This window comes from Saimiri boliviensis, chromosome 1, assembly GCF_048565385.1.
Source record: "Saimiri boliviensis isolate mSaiBol1 chromosome 1, mSaiBol1.pri, whole genome shotgun sequence".
Lineage (NCBI taxonomy): Eukaryota > Metazoa > Chordata > Mammalia > Primates > Cebidae > Saimiri > Saimiri boliviensis.
Genome location: NC_133449.1, coordinates 47,676,100 through 47,698,713, shown reverse-complemented (window position 1 = coordinate 47,698,713; position 22,614 = coordinate 47,676,100). Strand labels below are relative to the sequence as shown.

Here is a 22,614-nt window from a genome sequence, read left to right as displayed (position 1 = left end):
TGATCTTGGACTTTCCAGCCTCCAGAACATGAAAAACAAATTTGTTATTTAAAGGCAACATGATCTAAGATATTTTATTACAGACTAGAACACAAATCAATAGAATTTGTCGATCTTAACAACAAAGAAAATATAGACTGAAAAATAAGGCAACTATTTCTCAGGAATATTTGAGACAATAGCAACAGAGCCAACATGCCTATCTTCAGTTTCAGAAGGCAAAAAGAGAGAGATTGGAAGTCATATAATAGTTAAAAACTTCCACTACTGGTAAAAGACATAATGAACCTACAGGTTCAATAAGATGAGCAAATAATTGGCTAACTGCAAAGAAGCCCAGGTCAAGAAACATCGTAATTAAATTTCTGAAAACTAAAGCCAGGGAAAAAATCTTGAAAGCAGGTAGAGAGAAATGATCCATTACTTATAGGGAAAAATCAATTGGAATGACAGCAGATTTCTCACTGGAAACTATAGAGGCCAGAAGTAAGTAGCTTAACATTTTTCAGATACTGAGACAAAATAACTGTCAATGACAAATTTTATACTCAGTGAAGATATCCTTCAGGAATGAAAAAGAAGAAGAATAAAAACCTTCTCAGGCAAAAAAAAATCTACGAGAATGTTTGCCGGCAACGTGACTTTTAAAGAATGGCTAAAGGTAGTTCTCTAAACAGACAGGAAATGATAGGAGAAGAAGGATAGAACGTTCAGAAAAGAAAGAACATAAGAATGAGTAAAAACATTGTAAACTAGATTACTTATTATGCATTTTTAGTAGACTGTTTTTAGAGCAATTTTTGGCTCACTGTAAAACTGAGTCCCATATAGTTCCCATCCCAACTTGTGCATAGCCTCCCTTACTGTCAAAATGCCCCACCAGAGTGGTATATTTATTACAGCTGATGAACATACATTACCCATCATTATCTCCCAAGTTCATACTTTGCATTAGGGTTCACTCTTGGAATTGTACATTATGTGGGTCTGGATAAATTTATAATGACATGTATCTACTATTGTAGTATCATACAGAGTAGCTTCACTGCCCTAAAAATCCTCTGTGCCATGCCTCCCCCAACCCCTGGCAGCCACTGATCTTTTTACTGTCTCCATAGATTTTGCCTCGTCTAAGATGTCATACAGTTGAAATAATGCAGTATATAGGCTTTTGGATTGTCTTCATTCACTTAGTAAATACCTTTAAGTCTCTGTTTTTCTCATGGCTTGATACCTCCTTTCTTTTTAGCCCTAAATAATATTCCATTGCCTGGAGGTACCACCATTTATTTATCCATTCAACTACTGATTGACATCTTGGTTACTTCTAAGTTTGGGAAATTATAAATAGAATTGCTATAAATATCCATGTGCAGGTTTCTGTGTACACACACGTTTTCCATTCCTTTGGGTAAATACCAAGGAAAATGATTACTGAACCATTTGGTAAGAAATCACCAAACTGTCTTCCAAAATAGCTACACCATTTTGCATTCTTACCATCAATGAATAAGACTTCTTGTTGTCAGCACTTAGGGTTGTCAGTGTTCTGGATTTTGGCCTTTCTAACAGACATGTAATGGCACCTCATTGTTGTTTTAATGTGTGTTGCCCTAATGACATATGATGTTAAGCATTTTTAATATGCTCATTTGCCTGTTATGTATCTTTTTTGGTGAGACGTCCATTAAGGTCTTTGGCCCATTTTTTGATGAGGCCCATTTTTTGATGAAGTTGTTTTCTTATTGTTGAGTTTAAAATGTTATTTGTATATTTTGAATAACAGTCTTTTATTAGATGTATCTCACAATCCATGGCTTGTCTTTTTATCCTTTTGACATTGTTTTTCACAGAGCAGAGAATTTTCATTTTAATAAAATTTAATTTACCAATTCTTTCTTTGATAGATCATGGCTTTGGTGTTGTATCTAAAAAACCATTACCAAATACAAAGTCATATGGACTTTCTTCTAGATCTTCTAGGAGTTTTATGGTTTTACATTTTACATTTAGGCCTGTGATCCATTTTGAGCTACTTTTTGTGAAGGGTGTAAGGTCTATGTGTAGATTTATGCGGGGGTTTTTTGTATGCTGATGTCCCATTGTTATAGAAGCATTGGTTGAAAAAGCTATCTTTTCTCCATTATATTGCTTTTGCTCCTTTTTCAAAGGTCAGTTGATTATATTTATGTGAGTCCATTTCTGGACTTTCTATTCTGTTTCATTTATCTATTTGTCTGTTCTTTCATCAACACTATACTGTCTTAATTACTGTAGATTTGTAGTAAGTCATGAAACCAGTAGGATCAGTCCTCCAACTTTGTTCTTCTTCTTCAGTTTTGTATTGGCTATTGTGAGTCTTTTGCCTCTCCTACTAGGCTTTAGAATCAGTTTGTTGATATCCATAAAATAACTTGCTCAGATTTTGATTGTGATGGCATTTAATCTATAGATCAAGTTGGACAGAACTGATATCTTAACAATATTGACTTTCCTCTCCATGAACATAGAATATCCCACCATTTAATTAGTGATTTCTTTTAATTCATGACTTTTTGAAATAATATTTAATGTCTAAAGCAAAAATTATAAAACCATCCGATGTGGTGCTCTGTGTAGGTTGAAGAAACACTTCAAACAGTTTGGCCAGGGTCAGTGACTCATGGCCTATAATCCAAGCACTGTGGGAGGCTGAGGTGGACAGATTGCTTGAGCCCAGAAGTTTGACACCAGCCTGGGCAATGTGGCAAAATCCTTTCTTTACTAAAAACACAAAAAAGTCAGCTGCATGTGGTGGTGTGCCTGTGTAGTCCCAGCTACTCGGGAGGCTGAGGTAGGAGGATTGCTTGAGCCCAGGAGGCAGAGGTTGCAGTGAGCCAAGATCAAACAACTGCACTCCAGCCTGAGTGACAGAGTGAGACTCTGTCTCAAATTTTTAAAAAAAGGACCAAAAAATTATATTTTAAAATTGGAATGGTAAAGGGACCTAAATGAAAGTTAGGTTTCTATACTTCACTCAAGTAGTAGCACAACACTAGTAAACTATGATAAGTTATGTATGTACTGTAATACCCTCAAGCAACCACTAAGAAAATATAGAATGTGATATACTCTAAAACACAATAAATAAGTCAAGATGGTATCCTAAAATAATGTTCAAATAACCCACAAGAAGGTAAGAAAACAAAAAAAAACAGATAAATGAGAAACAGAAAAAACAAATAATAAAGTGGCAGATTTAAACACTGACATATCAATAATTACCCTAAATTTAAATGGCTTAAATACCACAATTAAAAGACAACGATTGGTAAAATGAATTTTTTTAAAGTCTAAAAATATGCTATCTGCAAGAAATCCATTTCAAATATAATGACATAGGCAAGTTGAAAGCTAAAAGATGAAAAAAGTTAAGGCCATGTGAATACTAATCAAAAAGAAAACATAGAAGTCGGTATATTTATATCAGATAGGGTAGACATCAGAAAAAAGAACATCACTAAAGACAGCAAAAGACATTATAATTATAAAAGGACCAATCCACAAAGAAGACATAACAATCCTCAATGTGTACATACCACACAACAAAGCCTCAAAATATATAAAACAAAAACTGATAAGTCGTAAGATGTAGCAGTCTAGGACCAATCAGAAGATAGAAATCATGCAATAGGTTAAATAGATAAAGTTTAATACAAAGTATTACTATGATAAAATAATCACTTTAACATATAGGGAAACTCCACATGGTAACCTCACACTGAGAGAGAGCACCTAAAAAAGGGGAAAAGTTGGAAGAGATACAGATCTCACTAGAAAAGATATGGTTCAGCCCACCAAACAGCAGAGAAGTTAACTGATTTGGCCAGGCCAGAGTTGTTCTAGAGTTTCTGGGATAACAACAAACCATCCTTACAAATGCAGGTGGGGAAGCAAACCATCAGCAATTGGCGGTATGGGTGCATAGCAGGATGGCAGGCATCAATGTGGACAGCAGGCCTTTAGAGCACATAGGCCACCTGGGAGCTTGCAGAGATGTAAGCTCAGATAAAGTTTAGCCTCAGCCCGATTCCATGGGGAGCTCTGGAAAATAAATGGCATCACAGAGTTGTCCCACTCTCTTAGTTAGTCATTTACTGCAAGGTACTCCCAAGGAGAAAGCGTAACCTCAGGTATTTTCAGAGAAGGTAACTCCCATAATCAGTGACAATTCAAAGGAGAAATGTTCATTTGGGGGTTGATATTAATCAACATTCTCAGAACCAGTAGATGGGTATGCAAGCCTAGTAAAGGGATCTTGGGTGTCAACAGCAATTGCTACAGCAGCTGACTAAAGAAGCTAGGGAAAAAATAACACATTAAATTAAAAAAAAAAAAGAATAAATTTTTCTTTAAAAAAAGTAATCAGAAAACAGAAAAAGTAATAACTAATAAATCCAAAAGCTGTCTCTTTGAAAGCAACAACCACAAGAGGTTGTTGTTGAATATTGTTCTGGTGGTATTAGCCTATGCAATCAAACAAGGGAAAAAATTAGAAACATCAAAATTGGAAAGGAGCAAGTAACACTATTACTATTTGCAGATGCACGTAGCAGGTTGATTTATTGATGACACCTGTGCTTCATCTCTCCTTGACTCTTGCCCTTTGACACTCCAGTTCTCATTTAAGAGGCAGGGTTTACTTTCCTACTTCTTAAATCTGGGCTTAGCCAATGCAACATACTTTGGCTGTTTAAATTGGTAGACCTGAGAAAAGCAAACACTTAAGTAAGTGCTTATGCATTTTCCTATCTGTCTTGCTCCACGGGAATGCTAATGCAAAAAAAAAAATACATCATATCCTGTGATATTCATGGGAATATCCCTGAATTAAGCTAAAAATATGCCTATACCACCCTGCTTGGGGGTAATATAAAGTAAGCGATATGTAAGAACAGCTCACTTGTCTTGGCCAAAACCATCCTACACCAACCTACCTCTAGGCAACCCTCATATACGTGCGGGTCCAACCAAGGTCAAAGAAACTGTCTATCCAATTCACGGCTGACTAAAATACATGAATGAGTTAAGACCAGAAGGTCCTCCCAGTCATGCACAGGTGCATGAACAGCAATAAACAGCTGTCATTTTGAGCTACTATATACTGCATTATAGCTAACTATAATATGATTGTACACCTGGAAGCTCCTAAGACAATGAACTAACAACTCCTACAAAAATAAGAGATTCAACAAAGGATACACAATAAATCAATAGCTTTTATAAAGATACATTAAAAACCAGTTCGAAAATGCATGAAGGAAACTATCCCACTTGCAAAAGAAATAAAACAAAATAAAAATATAGTTTAGAATACATTTTTTAAATTTACAGAACTTAGAAGAAAAAGCTTTCATCTAAGTACATCTAAAGAACACAAGAGAAGACTTGGACAAACAGAAATGTGTGCCATGTTTTTTAAAAGAAGACAATATCATAACAAAATCAATTATGCTTCTGTTAATTCATACATTAAACGTAACCCAAATAACAATGCCAACAAGTGATTTTAAAATTCATATATAAAAAGAAAGAAAAATAGGAAAACTCTAAACTCAGGGAAGTATGATCTTTTCAGACAATAAGATGTGTGGCAAGATTGGCAAGCTGGATAAAAAGCCAAGACCCATCAGTATGTTGTCTTCAAGAGACCTATGTCACGTACAAAGACACACAAGCTCAAAATAAAGGGATAAAGAAAAATTTACCAAGCAAATGGAAAACAGAAAAAAATCAGGGGTTACAATTCTAGTTTCTGGGAAAAACAACAACAACAACAGACTTTCAACCAACAAAGATTAAAAAAAGACAAAGAAGGGCATTATATAATGGTAAAGGGTTCAATTCAACAAGAAGAGCTAAGTATCCTAAAATATATATGCATCCAATACAGGAGCACCCAGATTCATAAAGCAAGTTCTTAGAGACCTACAAAGAGACTTAGACTCCCACGCAGAATACTTGGAGACTACTCCTCCACTGATAGTATTCGACAAATCATCAAGATAAAAAATTAGCAAAGATATTTAGGGCCTAAACTCAGCTCTAGATCAAGTATACCTGATAGATATCTACAGAACTCTCCACCCAAAAACAACAAAATATACATTCTTCTCAACACTGCATGGTACTTATTCTAAAATTGATCACATATTTGGAAGAAAACATTCCTCAGCAAATGAAAAGGAACTAAACTCATAACAAACAGTGTCTCGGACTACAGAGCAATCAAATTAGAATTCAAGATTAAGAAATACACTTAAAACCACACAACTACAGGAAACTGAACAACGCCCTCCTGAATGACTCTTGGGTAAATAACGAAATTAAGGCATAAGTCAAGAAGTTCTTTGAAATCAATGAGAACAAAAGGAGGATGTACCAGAATCTCTGTGACACAGCTAAAGCATTGTTAAGAGGAAAATTTATAGCACTACATGCCCACATCAAAAAGCAGAAAGATCTGAAGTTAACACCTAACATCTCAACCAAAAGAACAAGAGAATCAAGAGCAATAAACTCCCAAAGCTAGCAGAAGACAAGAAAAAAAACTAAGATTAGAGCTGAACTGAAGGAGATAGAGACATGAAAAACCCTTCAAAAAAATCAATGAATCCAGGAGCTAGTTTTTTGAACAAATTTATAAAATAGACCACTAGCTAGACTAATAAAGAAGTTAGAAGAATCAAATAAACTCAATCAGAAATGATAAAGGGGATATCACTACTGACAAAAATGCAAACAAACCATTAGAGAATGGCCATACTGCACCAAATAATGTATAGATTCAATGCTTTTCACATTAAACTCTCATTACCATTCTTCACACAATTAGAAAAAAAAAACTATTTTGAAATTCCTATGGAACCAAAAAAGAGCCCAGATAGCCAAGACAAAAAGGAACAACGCTGGAAGCATCACACTACCTAACTTCAAACTATAGTAACTAAAGTTACTATAGTAACTAAAATAGCATGGTACTGGTACAAGAACAGACACATAGACCAATGGAACTGAATAAAGACGTCAGAAATAAGACTGTACACCTACAAGTATCTGATCTTTAACAAACCTCACAAAAACAAGCAATGGGGAAAGGACTCCTGATTTAATACATGGTGCTGGGAGAGCTGGCTAGCTATAGGCAGAAAATTGAAACTAGACCCCTTCCTTACACCACATATAAAAATTAACTCAAGATGGATTACAGATTTAAATATAAAACCCAAAATTATAAAAACCCTGGAAGAAAATCTAGGCAATACCATTCAGGACATAGGTATGAGCAAATATTTTATAATAAAAGTGCCCAAGGTGACTGCAACAAAAGCAAAATTTGACAAATGGAATCTAATTAAACCGAAGAGCTTCTGGATAGAAAAAGAAACTATCATCAGAGTGAACAACCTACAGAATGGGCAATCTATCTATCTGACAAGGGTCTACTATCCAGAGTCTACAAGGAACATAAACAAATTTACAAAAAACAAAAACAACCCCATTAAAAGGTTGGCAAAGGACATGAACAGACACTTCTCAAAATAAGACATACATGTGGCCAACAAACATGAAAAAAGTCTTAAAATCACTGCATTAGAGAAATGCAAATCAAACCACAGCGAGATACTATCTCACATCAGTCAGAATGGTAATTATTTAAAAATCAGAAAACAACAGATGTTGGTGAGGTTGCAGAGAACAAGGAACACTTTTACACTGTTGGTAAAAGTGTAAATTGGTTCCACCATTGTGGAAGACAGTGTGGCAATTCCTCAAGGACCTAAATGCAGAAATACCAATTGACCCTGCAGTTCCATTACTGGGTATATACCCAAAGGAATATAAATCATTCTATTATAAAGATACATGCATGCCTATGTTCACTGCAGCACTATTTGCATTAGCAAAGACATGAAGTCAACCTAAATGCCTATCAATGATAGACTGGATAAAGAAAATGTAGTACATATACACCATGGAATACCATGCAGCCATAAAAAGGAATGAGATCATGTTCTTTGCAGGAACATGGATGGAGTTGGAAGCCATTATCCTTAGCAAACTAATGCAGGAATAGAAAACAAAAACACTGCATGTCCTCACTTATGCATGGGAGCTGAATGATGAGAACATATGGACATATGGTGAGGAACAACACACATTGGAGCCTGTCAGTAGGGGGCTGGAGGGAGGGAGAGCATCAGGAAGAATAGCTAATGGATACTGGGCTCAATACCTAGATGATGAGATGATCTGTATAGCAAACCACCATGGCCCACATCTGTCTATGTAACAAACATGCACATCCTGCACATGTACCCCTGAACTTAAAAAAATCTGGACAGAGCGGAGAGAGTGAGGAGGCTGCGTCTGGCTCCCGCTCTCACAGCCATTGCAGTACATTGAGCTCCATAGAGACAGCGCCGTGGCAAATGAGAGCCGGACGGGCACTGGGCGACTCTGTGCCTCACTGAGGAAAAATAACTAAACATGGGCAAAGGAGATCCTAAGAAGCCGAGAGGCAAAATGTCATCATATGCATTTTTTGTGCAAACTTGTCGGGAGGAGCATAAGAAGCAGCACCCAGATGCTTCAGTCAACTTCTCAGAGTTTTCTAAGAAGTGCTCAGAGAGGTGGAAGACCATGTCTGCTAAAGAGAAAGGAAAATTTGAAGATATGGCAAAGGTAGATAAGGCCCGTTATGAGAGAGAAATGAAAACCTATACTCCTCCTAAAGGGGAGACAAAAAAGAAGTTCAAGGATCCCAATGCACCCAAGAGGCCTCCTTCGGCCTTTTTCCTCTTCTGCTCTGAGTATCGCCCAAAAATCAAAGGAGAACATCCTGGCCTGTCCATTGGTGATGTTGCGAAGAAACTGGGAGAGATGTGGAATAACACTGCTGCAGATGACAAGCAGCCTTATGAAAAGAAGGCTGCGAAGCTGAAGGAAAAATACGAAAAGGATATTGCTGCATATCGAGCTAAAGGAAAGCCTGATGCAGCCAAAAAGGGAGTTGTCAAGGCTGAAAAAAGCAAGAAAAAGAAGGAGGAGGAGGAAGATGAGGAAGATGAAGAGGACGAGGAGGAAGAGGAAGATGAAGAAGATGAAGATGAAGAAGAAGATGATGATGATGAATAAGTTGGTTCTAGCGCAGTTTTGTTTCTTGTCTATAAAGCATTTAACCCCCCTGTACACAACTCACTCCTTTTAAAGAAAAAAATGGAAATGTAAGGCTGTGTAAGATTTGTTTTTAAACGGTACAGTGTCTTTTTTTGTATAGTTAACACACTACCGAATGTGTCTTTAGATAGCCCTGTCCTGTTGGTATTTTCAATAGCCACTAACCTTGCCTGGTACAGTATGGGGGTTGTAAATTGGCATGGAAATTTAAAGCAGGTTCTTGTTGGTGCACAGCACAAATTAGTTATATATGGGGATGGTAGTTTTTTCATCTTCAGTGGTCTCTGATGCAGCTTATACGAAATAATTGTTGTTCTGTTAACTGAATACCACTCTGTAATTGCAAAAAAAAAAAAAAAAAAAAAAGTTGCAGCTGTTTTGTTGACATTCTGAATGCTTCTAAGTAAATACAATTTTTTTATTAAAAAAAAAAAAAAATTTGAAGAAGGCCGGGCGCAGTGGCTCAAGCCTGTAATCCCAGCACTTTGGGAGGCCGAGACGGGTGGATCACGAGGTCAAGAGATCAAAACCATCCTGGTCAACATGGTGAAACCCTGTCTCTACTAAAAATACAAAAATTAGCGGGGCATGGTGGTGTGTGCCTGTAATCCCAGCTACTCAGGACGCTGAGGCAGGAGAATTGCCTGAACCCAGGAGGCGGAGGTTGCGGTGAGTCGAGATCGCGCCATTGCACTCCAGCCTGGGTAACAAGAGTGAAACTCCATCTCAGAAAAAAAAAAAAAAGGAAAAAAAAAATTTGAAGACAAAAATAAAAAGGGCAAATTTCTATTTAAAATTTTTTTTTAAAAAGATGTGTGATAAGGCCTTAGTAACTCAAATCATGCAAAACAGGCAGATAGACCGATAGAATAAAATAGAATATTGAGAAACAGAAGTAATTATATATGGAAATTTCATATATGTAAGACGAACTTAGTATATTAAATCACAGGAAAAACAAACATTATTGAAACTTTTAGCTGGGTAGCCAACTGGAAAAGAAAATTAAGTCAGATCCCCATTTCACACAATGTACCAGAATAAATTCCAAATAGATCAAAAATTTACATGAAGAAAAATAAAACCACCAAGTATTAAAACATGAATAATTATTTCACAATTTTAATTCAAAAAATCTTTCTAAATGTAACACAATATTTAGAAGCCATAAAGAAAAGACTGATAAATGTGACTAATAACAAAAATTTCTGCATGACGAAAAACACCATAAAGATAGTTAAAGAACAAATGTAAACTGAGACAAAATATTTGTTACTGGTGTCATTGCAAAGGGGCCAATCCTCCTAATTAAAGAGCTCCTACAGTTCATTACAAACAGACCAAGTGGACGCTCTATTTGAACAGATGGTCCACACCACAAAATAAGAAATACAAATGGCATTTAAGCATCTTTTTAAAATCCCTGCTCCCAGGTGTAATAAAAGCAGCACAAATTAAAATTATACTCATACCAGTTTTTGCCTGTCAAATGAACAAAGTCCAGACAGTCTCATAACACACTCTCAAGGTTGGTAAGGTTGTGGGGAACAGATGCCCTTATATGCTAGCCCAGAGGAGAGAGGGAGGGAAGAAGGAAGGCAGGGTATAAATTGGTACAATCTCTACATGTGGCAATTAGATTATATCAATAAAAATTAGAAATGAATCTACATCTGGGGGTTTTGTTGTTTGTTTTTGAGATGATGTCTCACTATGTTGCTCAGGCTGGACTCCAACTTATAGGCTTAAGGAATACTCCTGCCTCAGCCCTCTGAGTAGCTAGAACTTCAAGTGCACACTGCCATCCTGGCTCTGAACCTACTTTTTGACTCGGCAATTCTTCTAGAAACATGGTCCTTTGAATGTCTTCACACATGTTAGGAGTATGCATTATTATGGAACAATACAAGCTATGGAGCATTATATGTATATATACATATATACACTCCATACACACTCTTAGATGTGTTAAATTATAAATTCTGTAATCAAAAAGAAAAAATGTGAATCAAGAGAAACCTCAAAAAGACAAAAATTAGATAGCACAGCCTGTGGGGTTCCATGAAGTAGATTACTGGGAAGATTCTGAAACACAAATTATTAGCTATTTCTTTAAATTTCCATTTCAATAACTTTACTATAAAATAGTTGTTATTCATCTATTTTAAAATCCAAAATTCACACCTATGCTCACATTGCAAGGCTTCCTGCTCATAACAATAAACATCTCACAGGCGTCACATCCTAGTAATGATTTTGTGCAATCCATGCATAAAAGTAAGACATAATACATCTGTAGATGAAAGCCACTAATGCACAGATAATACATGCATCGGCCAAAAGAGCTGAAGAAATGATCAAAAGCTATAAAATAAACAGGCCTGGGGTAGGCACAGTGGCTCACACCTTTAATCCTAGCACTTTGGGAGGGCAAGGCGGGTAGATCAACTGAAGTCAGGAGTTGGAGACTGGCCTGGACAACATGAACAAACCCTGTCTCTACTAAAAATAGAAACAATCAGCCGGGTATGGTAGTGGGAGCCTGTAATTCAGCTACTCAGGAGACTGAGACAGGAGAATTGCTTGAACCCAGGAGGCGGAGGTTGCAATGAGCGGTGATCGTGCCACTGCACTCCAGCCTGGGCAACAGACGGAGACTCCACCTCAGGGGGAAAAAAAAAGGGGGCCTTAAGTAAACTGGGCTATTACTAAACAGCTCTCAACTATTAACACTCGAGTTCCTTATATCAAATAAATTTCTCAACAGAGACATGTTAGACTTTTTTTTTTTTTTTTTTTTTTTGAGACGGAGTTTCGCTCTTGCGACCCAGGCTGGAGTGCAATGGCGCGATCTCGGCTCACCGCAACCTCCGCCTCCTGGGTTCAGGCAATTCTCCTGCCTCAGCCTCCTGAGTAGCTGGGATTACAGGCACACGCCACCATGCCCAGCTAATTTTTGTATTTTTAATAGAGACGGGGTTTCACCATATTGACCAGGATGGTCTCGATCTCTTGACCTCGTGATCCACCCGTCTCGGCCTCCCAAAGTGCTGGGATTACAGGCGTGAGCCACCGCGCCCGGCTGTTAGACATTTTAATTACGGGTCTATTCTCATTCCCACTCCCAAAATGCCCTACCCGGGATGAGAATAATGCTATGTGGGCAGAAATACTGATTAACAAGACACACATTGCTTATATACGTGTGTATTTTGTAAAATTTCTTTGAAGACACGTTAGAAACTAACAGTTTTTACCTTTTGGATACATGAGGTGGAGGTGGGAAAACTGAGTAGATGGGAAACAGTATGGGTTTTTTTTTTTTTTTAATGTTTTCTGACTTTTGAATCAAGTTGAAATAACACCTGTTCTAAATAAATGTTTCAATTTTATTTTAAATTGTACAGTTAAAAACAACCACTAGATGGAGCATGCTCCTCATTTGAACTGTTCCTATAATAAATTCACAAAGAAATTAAAGCTGGATAAAAAAGTATTCTGGCAACTCCCTAGCTGAAAGCTTGAATATCAGTTTATCATAATAATATCTAAATTGCTAACACTGTTTGAGCAAACAGGTGACAATCTGCCATGGAAAAATCAGGATTTTAGAAACATGTCCTTATACTCCAATCCCCTAAGCAACAGGCATAGTTGTGTATTTTCTGTTTTCAAACATAAACCTAGCCACATTTAGCAATCTTGGTAGTTTTCCTCAAATACCATCTGTTTAACAATGGCATATAAAATCATAAACTGATTTTTTGACATGTGCTCAGCTATAATGTCTCTTTTCTGTCTTCTTAGGCATCTAAGAAATGGAGATCAGGCAAATATTAGTGTTCCTAGACCTTAGGCTGCAGGCAGAGGCCCCAGGTTCATGGCACCAGTGCTGGGGGTGGGAGTCAGGCCTCACATGTGAGGGACATCTGGGGACAGCTGCTGGGGCAGTGATGAGGTCCAGAGAGCGCCCAGCTCTGCTCAGCAACTCCACTGTCATCTGACTTTCCTATTGGTGTTCTGTGTAGGATTCAGGTTGTAAAATGGTCCCATGACAAAAAACAAGCCTGCAAACCTCTGAGCTAAAGCAGGCCACCAGCAAGAACCGAGGGAAAAGATACTAGTGGGGAGAGAGAGAGAGACCTCTCCAGGAAGCCCAGCAAGGTGACAGAACAAATGCTGACCATACCGAGTGTTAACAAGCATGCTGAACAACTAGACCTCTCATTTACTGGAGGCAGGAATGTAAAATGGAACAACCACTCTAGAAAAGTTCGATAGTTTGCTATAAAGTTAAACATAGACTTTTCACATGCAATCGCGCTCCCAGGTATACACCCTAGAAGAAATTCTTTGTTTACAAAAATTATTTTTAAAACCTGTACATGAATGTTTATAGCAGCTTTATTTGCAATCATCGAAAACTGGAAATAATCCAAATGTCACTAGCAAATGGATAAACAAACTGTGGTACGTCCATACAGTGGAATACTACTCAACAAGTAAAAGGAATGAACCACTGACACACACAACTTAGATAGATCACAATAACCTGGATAGGGCATTGTGTTGAGTGAAAAAAAGCCAATCTCAAAACAGTTACATATTATGTAATGTCAATTTTATAAATTCTCAAAATGACAAAAATTACGGTAATGGAGAATATGTCAGTGGCTGCCAGGGGTTAGGGCTGTGGGAAGTCTGACTCTGAAGGGAAAACACAGGGGAGTTTCTTTGTTATGTTGTGTGCCCTGATTATGGTGTTGGTCACACAGTACTACATAGGGAATAAACTCTCATAGAACTAGGCTGGGCCTGGTGGCTCACACCTGTAATCCCAGCACTGAGAGGCCAGGGCAAGAGAATTGCTTGAGCCCAGGAGTTCCAGACCAGCCTGACAACAAGAGGCCCCTTCTCTACAAAAAAATTTTAAAATTACCCAGGTATGGTGGTGCATGTCTGTAGTCCTAGCTACTTGGGAGGATGAGATTGGAGGGTCACCTGCCCCCAGGATGAGGCTGCAGTGAGCCATAATCATGCCACTGCACCCCAGCCTGGTTGACAGAGTAGGACCCTATATCAAAAAAAAAAAAAAAAAAATCATAGAACTATACACATACACACATAAGAGGATACACAAATGACCAGCAAGCACACAAGAAAGTGCTCAACATCATCAGGCATCACAGAAATGTAAATTAAAGCCACAATTAAATAATAGTACATACCTATTCAAACAGCTAAATTTTTAAAAATAATGATAACACCAGATTTTGACAAAGACATGGAGCAATTATAATTGTCATACTTTGTCATGAAAATGTAAATTGGTAAAACCACTTTGGAAAAAGATCTCACAGATTTCATAAAAGTAAACATATACCTATCCCATGACCCAACAATTAAATTCCAAGGCATTTACCCAAGAGAAATAAAATTACATGCCCACAAAAATTGTCATAGAAGAATATTCATATCAGCTTTATTCATAATGGCTCCAAACTGGAAATAGCTCTGGTGTCCATCAATAGAATAGGTAAACTATGATCTATTCACAGGATGGAATGTACTGAGCAATAAAAAGGAACATACTGCTGATACACAATAAATGACATATATTTACCTAGAAAACATTGTACTGAGCTCTTGTGGGTCACTTGCTCTGGAGAAAGCCAGTTGCCAAGATGCGAGGCCACTTAAGCAGCCTTACAAATAGCCCACCTGGAGAGGAAATGAGATCTCCTTCCAATAACCCTGTCAATGAGTGATTAGTTCATTTTACATTGCTATGAAGGAACACCTGAGACTGGGTAATTTATGAATAAAAGGTTTATTTGGCTCACAGTTCTGCAGGCTGTACAAGCATGGCACCAGCATTTACTCAGCTTCTGATGAGGTCTCAGGGAGCCTCTACTCATGGTGGAAGGCAAAGGGGAAGCAGGTGTGTCACATGGCAAGAGAGGGGGTGCAAAAGAGAAGAGGAGGTGCCAGAATCTTTTAAACTACCAGCTCTCAAGTGAACTAATGGAGTGAGAACTCACTCATCACCCAGAGGTCAGCACTAAGCCATTCATGAGGAATCTACCCCCTGACCCAAACACCTCCCACTAGGTCCTACCTCCAACATTGGGAATAACATTTCAACATGAGATTTGGAAGGAACAAACATCCAAACTATATCAATGAGTCATTGTAGAAGTGGTTCTTCCAGCCCCAGTCAAGCCAGGGCCAACAACCTAAACACAACCTTATGGGAGATCCTGACCCAGCGCCACCCAATTAAGACGCTCTGAAATTCCTGACCCACAGACACTGTGTGAGACAATATATATTGGGGTTTGAGCTACTAAATTTTGGAGTCATTTGTTACATATCAGTAATAGTTAATATACTCAGTAGTGTCACGCACACACACGAAACTGATAGACACGAAGGAGTATCTTATTTTTACTTTTTTTATTTTATTTTTTTTTTTATTGCATTTTAGGTTTTGGGGTACATGTGATGAACATGCAAGATTGTTGCATAGGTACACACTTGGCAGTGCGGTTTGCTGCCTTCCCTCCCCTCACCTGTATCTGTCATTTCTCCCCATGCTATCTCTTCCCACCTCCCCACCCCCCCGCCCCTCCCCCATTCCCCCCAACGGACCCCAGTGTGTAGTGCTCCCCTCCCTGTGTCCATGTGTTCTCATTGTTCAACACCCACCTATGAGTGAGAATATACGGTGTTTGATTTTCTGTTCTTGTGTCAGTTTGCTGAGAATGATGGTTTCCAGGTTCATCCATGTCCCTACAAAGGACGTGAACTCATCGTTTTTGATGGCTGCGTAATATTCCATGGTGTACATGTACCACATTTTCCCTATCCAGTCTATCATCGTTGGGCATTTGGGTTGGTTCCAGGTCTTTGCTATTGTAAACAGTGCTGCAATGAACATTCGTGTGCAAGTGTCCTTGTAGTAGAATGATTTATAATCCTTTGGATATATACCCAGTAATGGGATCACTGGGTCAAATGGGATTTCTATTTTTAGGTCCTTGAGGAATCGCCACACTGTCTTCCACAATGGTTGAATTAATTTACATTCCCACCAACAGTGTAAAAGTGTTCCTATTTCTCCACATCCTCTCCAGCATCTGTTGTTTCCCGATTTTTTAATGATCGCCATTCTAATTGGTGTGAGATGGTATCTCAATGTGGTTTTGATTTGCATTTCTCTGATGACCAGTGATGATGAGCATTTTTTCATATGTTTGTTGGCCTCCTGTATGTCTTCTTTTGTAAAGTATCTGTTCATATCCTTTGCCCATTTTTGAATAGGCTTGTTTGTTTTTTTCTTGTAGATCTGCTTTAGTTCTTTGTAAATTCTGGATATCAGCCCCTTGTCAGATGGGTAGGCTGCAAAAATTTTTTCCCATTCTGTTGGTTGCTGATTCACTCTACTGACTGTTTCGTTTGCCGTGCAGAAGCTGTGGAGTTTGATTAGGTCCCATTTGTCTCATTTGGCTTTTGTTGCCATTGCTTTTGGCGTTTTGGTCATGAAGTCCGTGCCTACACCTATGTCCTGAATGGTTTTGCCTAGATTTTCTTCTAAGGTTTTTATGGTATTAGGTCTGATGTTTAAGTCTTTAATCCATCTGGAGTTAATTTTGGTGTAAGGTGTCAGGAAGGGGTCCTGTTTCTGCTTTCTGCACATGGCTAGCCAGTTTTCCCAACACCATTTATTAAACAGGGAGTCCTTTCCCCATTGCTTGTTTTTGTCAGGTTTGTCGAAGATCAGATGGTTGTGGGTATGTTGTATTTCCTCTGAGGCCTCTGTTCTGTTCCACTGGTCTATATCTCTGTTTTGGTACCAGTACCATGCTGTTTTGATTACTGTAGCCTTGTAGTATAGTTTGAAGTCCGGTAGTGTGATGCCTCCTGCTTTGTTCTTTTTGCTTAGAATTGACTTGGCTATGCGGGCTCTCTTTTGGTTCCATATGAAGTTTAAGGTGTTTTTTTCCAGTTCTGTGAAAAAGGTCATTGGTAGCTTGATGGGAATAGCGTTGAATCTGTAAATTACTTTGGGCAGTATGGCCATTTTCACGATGTTGATTCTTCCTAACCATGAACATAGAATGTTTCTCCATCTGTTTGTATCCTCTCTTATTTCGTTGAGCAATGGCTTGTAGTTCTCCTTGAAGAGGTCCTTTACATTCCTTGTTAGTTGTATTCCTAGGTACTTTATTCTCTTTGTAGCAATTGTGAATGGCAGTTCGTTCTTGATTTGGCTCTCTTGAAGTCTATTACTGGTGTATAGGAATGCTTGTGATTTTTGCACGTTGATTTTGTATCCTGAGACTTTGCTGAAGTTGTTTATCAGTTTCAGGAGATTTTGGGCTGAGATGATGGGGTCTTCCAGATATACAATCATGTCATCTGCAAATAGAGACAATTTGATTTCCTCCTTTCCAATTTGGATACCCTTTATTCCTTTTTCTTGCCTGATTGCTCTGGCTAGAACTTCCAGTACTATATTGAATAGGAGTGGTGAGAGAGGGCACCCTTGTCTAGTGCCAGATTTCAAAGGGAATGCTTCCAGTTTTTGCCCATTCAGTATGATATTGGCTGTTGGTTTGTCGTAAATAGCTTTTATTGTTTTGAGATACGTTCCATCAATACCTAGTTTATTGAGGGTTTTTAGCATAAAGGGTTGTTGAATTTTGTCAAAAGCCTTCTCTGCATCAATTGAGATAATCATGTGGTTTTTGTCTTTGGTTCTGTTTATGTGGTGAATTACGTTTATGGACTTGCGTATGTCGAACCAGCCTTGCATCCCCAGGATGAATCCTACTTGATCATGGTGGATGAGCTTTTTGATATGCTGTTGCAATCGGTTTGCCAGTATTTTATTGAAGATTTTTGCATCTATGTTCATCATGGATATTGGCCTGAAATTTTCTTTTCTTGTTGAGTCTCTGCCGGGTTTTGGTATCAGGATGATGTTTGTCTCATAAAATGATTTGGGAAGAATTTCCTCTTTTTGGTTGTCTGGAATAGTTTCAGAAGGAATGGTATCAGCTCCTCTTTGTATGTCTGGTAGAATTCAGCTGTGAACCCATCTGGACCTGGGCTTTTTTTGGGTGGTAGGCTCTTTATTGCTGCCTCGACTTCAGACCATGTTATTGGTCTATTCAGGGTTTCGGCTTCTTCCAGGTTTAGGCTTGGGAGGATGCAGGTGTCCAGGAATTTATCCATTTCTTCCAGGTTTACTAGTTTATGTGCATAGAGTTGTTTGTAATAATCTCTGATGATGGTTTGGATTTCTGTGGAATCTGTGGTGATATCCCCTTTATCGTTTTTTATTGCATCAATTTGGTTATTCTCTCTTTTCTTTTTTATTAATCTGGCTAGTGGTCTGTCTATTTTGTTGATCTTTTCAAAAAACCAGCTCCTGGATTTATTGATTTTTTGAAGAGTTTTTTGTGTCCCTATTTCCTTCAGTTCTGCTCTGATCTTAGTTATTTCCTGTCTTCTGCTAGGTTTTGAGTTTTTTTGATCTTGCTCCTCTAGCTCTTTCAATTTTGATGATAGGGTGTCAATTTTAGATCTCTCCTTTCTTCTCATGTGGGCACTCATTGTTATATATTTTCCTCTAGAGACTGCTTTAAATGTGTCCCAGAGATTCTGGTATGTTGTGTCTTCGTTCTCATTGGTTTTGAAGAACATCTTTATTTCTGCCTTCATTTCATTGTTTATCCAGTCAACATTCAAGAGCAAGTTGTTCAGTTTCCATGAAGCTGTGCGGTTCTGAGTTAGTTTCTGCATTCTGAGTTCTAACTCGATTGCACTGTGGTCTGAGAGACTGTTTGTTATGATTTCCGTTCTTTTGCATTTGCTGAGGAGTGATTTATTGCCAATTATGTGGTCAATTCTAGAGTAGGTGTGATGTGGTGCTGAGAAGAATGTATATTCTGTGGATTTGGGGTGGAGAGTTCTGTAAATGTCTATTAGGTTTGCTTGTTCCAGGTCTGTATTCAGGTCCTGGATATCCTTGTTGATTTTCTGTCTGGATGATCTGTCTAATATTGACAATGGGGTGTTAAAGTCTCCCACTATTATTGTGTGGGAGTCTAAGTCTCTTTGTAAGTCATTAAGAACTTGCCTTATGTATCTGGGTGCTCCTGTATTGGGTGCGTATATATTTAGGATCGTTAGCTCTTCTTGTTGCAGTGATCCTTTTACCATTATGTAATGTCCTTCTTTGTCTCTTTTGATCTTTGTTGCTTTAAAGTCTATTTTATCAGAGATGAGAGTTGCAACTCCTGCCTTTTTTTGCTCTCCATTTGCTTGGTAGATCTTCCTCCATCCCTTTATTTTGAGCCTTTGTGTATCCTTGCATGTAAGATGGGTTTCCTGGATACAGCACACTGATGGGTTTTGGCTTTTTATCCAATTTGCCAGTCTGTGTCTTTTGATTGGGGCATTTAGTCCATTGACATTTAGGGATAGTATTGTTATGTGTGAATTTGATACTGTCATTTTGATGCTACCTGGCTGTTTTGTTGGTTAGTTGATGCAGATTCTTGATTGTGTTGGTGCTCTTTTACCATTTGGTGTGTTTTTGGAGTGGCTGGTACTGGTTGTTCCTTTATATGTGTAGAGCCTCTTTCAGGAGTTCTTGTAGAGCAGGTTTGGTGGTGATGAAATCTCTGAGTGCTTGCTTGTTCACAAAGGATTTTATTTTTCCTTCACTTATGAAGCTTAGTTTGGCTGGATAGGAGATTCTGGGTTGAAAGTTCTTTTCTTTAAGGATGTTGAATATTGGCCCCCAATCTCTTCTGGCTTGTAGGGTTTCTGCTGAGAGATCTGCTGTGAGTCTAACGGGCTTCCCTTTGTGGGTAACCCGACCTTTCTCTCTGGCTGCCCTTAGCATTTTCTCTTTCATTTCAACCCTGGTGAATCTGACGATTATGTGCCTTGGGGTTGCTCTTCCTGAGGAATATCTTTGTGGTGTTCTCTGTATTTCCTGGATTTGAATATTGGTCTGCCTTGCTAGGTTGGGGAAGTTTTCCTGGATAATATCCTGAAGAGTATTTTCCAGCTTGGATTCATTCTCTTCATCACATTCAGGTACACCTATCAGACCTAGATTAGGTCTTTTCACATAGTCCCACATTTCTTGAAGATTTTGTTCATTCCTTTTTGTGCTTTTTTCTCTGTTCTTGCCTTCTCTTTTTATTTCATTGAGTTGATCTTCGACCTCTGATATCCTTTCTTCTGCTTGGTCAATTCGGCTGTTGAAGCTTGTGCATGCTTCACGAAGTTCTCGTGTTGCGTTTTTCAGCTCCATCAATTCACTTATACTCCTCTCTATGCTGTCCATTCTCGTCAGCAGTTCGTCCAATCTTTTTTCAAGGTTCCTATTTTCTTTGCGTTGGGTTAGAACATGTTCTTTTAGCTCATTGTAGTTTCTTACTACCCACCTTCTGAAGTCTGATTCTGTCATTTCATCACCCTCCTTCTCCATCCGGTCTGGTTCCCTTGCTGGTGAGGAGTTGTGATCCCTTTTAGGAGGAGAGGTGTTCTGGTTTCGGGAGTTTTCATCCTTTTTGCGCTGGTTTCTTCCCATTTTTGTGGGTTTATCCACCTGTTGTCTGTCTCTGTCCCAGGCAACGGCGGGTTGCCTCGGCAACGGCAGCCTGCCTCCGTAGCAGTGGAGAGTCTCAGTAATGGCGGAAGCCCCTCCCCCACGGAGCCGGACCGTCCCGGTTCAGCTGTGCTTGGTTTGAAGGGCTCAACCCAGAGGGTTTCCAATTACTGTTTTTGTTTTCGTTGTTGTTGGGGGTGGAGGGGTGGGACCAACCGAGCCTGATCACCTGGCTCCCTGACTCAGAGTCTTTTCTTTTAAGTTGAACGACCCGGCGTTCCAGTCGCTTGTTGAAAAGGCGCCGGGATCTCCCGTGCTGCGACTCACGGAGTCGGCTCAAACTGCGGCGCCGGCTCCTGGCGGATTTTTTGCCTAGGAATCTCCTGGCCTGACTCGCTATTTCAGATGAGTGGGCAACTCTGCCATCTCAGGGCTCTGCTCGCCCGCTAAGAGGGCTCCCAGACCAGTGGCTTTTGTAAGGAGAAAGGCAGCAACAGGGTGTGGTCACAGCAGCCGCGCGGGCGGAATCAGCCCCGCAGGGGCCAAAACAGCCACACCGGCTGGGACTGCGACACTGGCGACCCCTCTGCCTGGGTATCTCCTGGTCTGTGGGCAATAAGAGTTCGTCTGGAAATGCGGCGTCCACTCACCCTCTGCACTTTCACTGGGAGCTGAAGTCCTGAGCTGTTCTTAGGCGGCCATCTTCCCAGCATTCAGAGTATCTTATTTTTAAAGCACTTTAGCAAAATACAATGCAACAGGAACAAAGGCATGAGTCATAAATGTACAGCCCAGTGAATTACCACAAAGTAACCTCAACTGTGTAATCCACACCCAAGCCAAGGAAAATCACATTACAGAACCAGCATACAAGATCCCCCTCAAATCACTACTTTCTCTCTCCTACACAGTGCTAGCTGCTGTCCTGCCTTATAACTTCATAAATTACTTTTTGCTTCTTTTATTTATTTATTTTGAGACAGGGTCTCATTATGCTGCCCAGGGTGGTCTTGAACTCCAGGCCTCAAGCGATCCTCTTGCCTCAGCCTCCCAAGTAGTTGGGACTATGAGTACACCACCACGGCCAACATATTTTTTGCTTCTTTTGAATATTAAAGAAATAGGCCAGGTGCAGTAGCTCACACCTGTAATCCCAGCACTTTGGGAGGCCAAGGTGGGTGGATCACCTGAGGTCAAGAGTTCAAGACCAGCCTGGCCAACATGGTGAAACCCTGTCTCTACTAAAAATACAAAATTAGCTGGGTGTGGTAGTACACGCCTAATTAGTTCCAGTTAGGGAGACTTTCTTGAACCCAGGAGACAGGGGCTGAAGTGAGCCGAGATTGCGCCATTGCATTCCAGCCTGGGTGAGACAGAGCAAGACTCCATCTCAAAAAAATAAATAAATAAAAGGGATTATCTACTATGTATTCTTTTGTGTCTGGCTTCTTTCACTTAACATGGCTAATCAGAGTCATCTTTAGTATCTGTTGTAGTTGTGATCCATTCATTTTCATCTTTATACAGGCTTAAATTAACATAACACAAAATATGTTGAGTTAACAAATTGTGTGATTCTGATAATAAGTTCTAAAACAAACAAAACTAACCAATAGTGGGGGAAAAAAAACACACACAACAGTGGTTACCTCCAGGAGGGTGGGGGCAGGGGTGGACTGGCAAGGGTATAAGAGAACTTTTTGGGGTGAGATGATAATGTTCTATGTATTTTGATAGAGGCTGGGTTACACAGGTGTATATAT

At 39.2% G+C, this 22,614-nt stretch overlaps 1 protein-coding gene and 1 pseudogene across 3 annotated transcripts in view; one reads left to right on the top strand and one right to left on the bottom strand.

The window, feature by feature from the left end:
• ACOXL (acyl-CoA oxidase like) overlaps positions 1 to 22,614 on the bottom strand; it is a 384,752-nt gene that overhangs the window by 340,700 nt on the left and 21,438 nt on the right. The gene's annotated exons all lie outside the window — the stretch shown is intronic.
• On the top strand, positions 8,389 to 9,657 carry LOC120368328 (high mobility group protein B1 pseudogene; annotated as a pseudogene).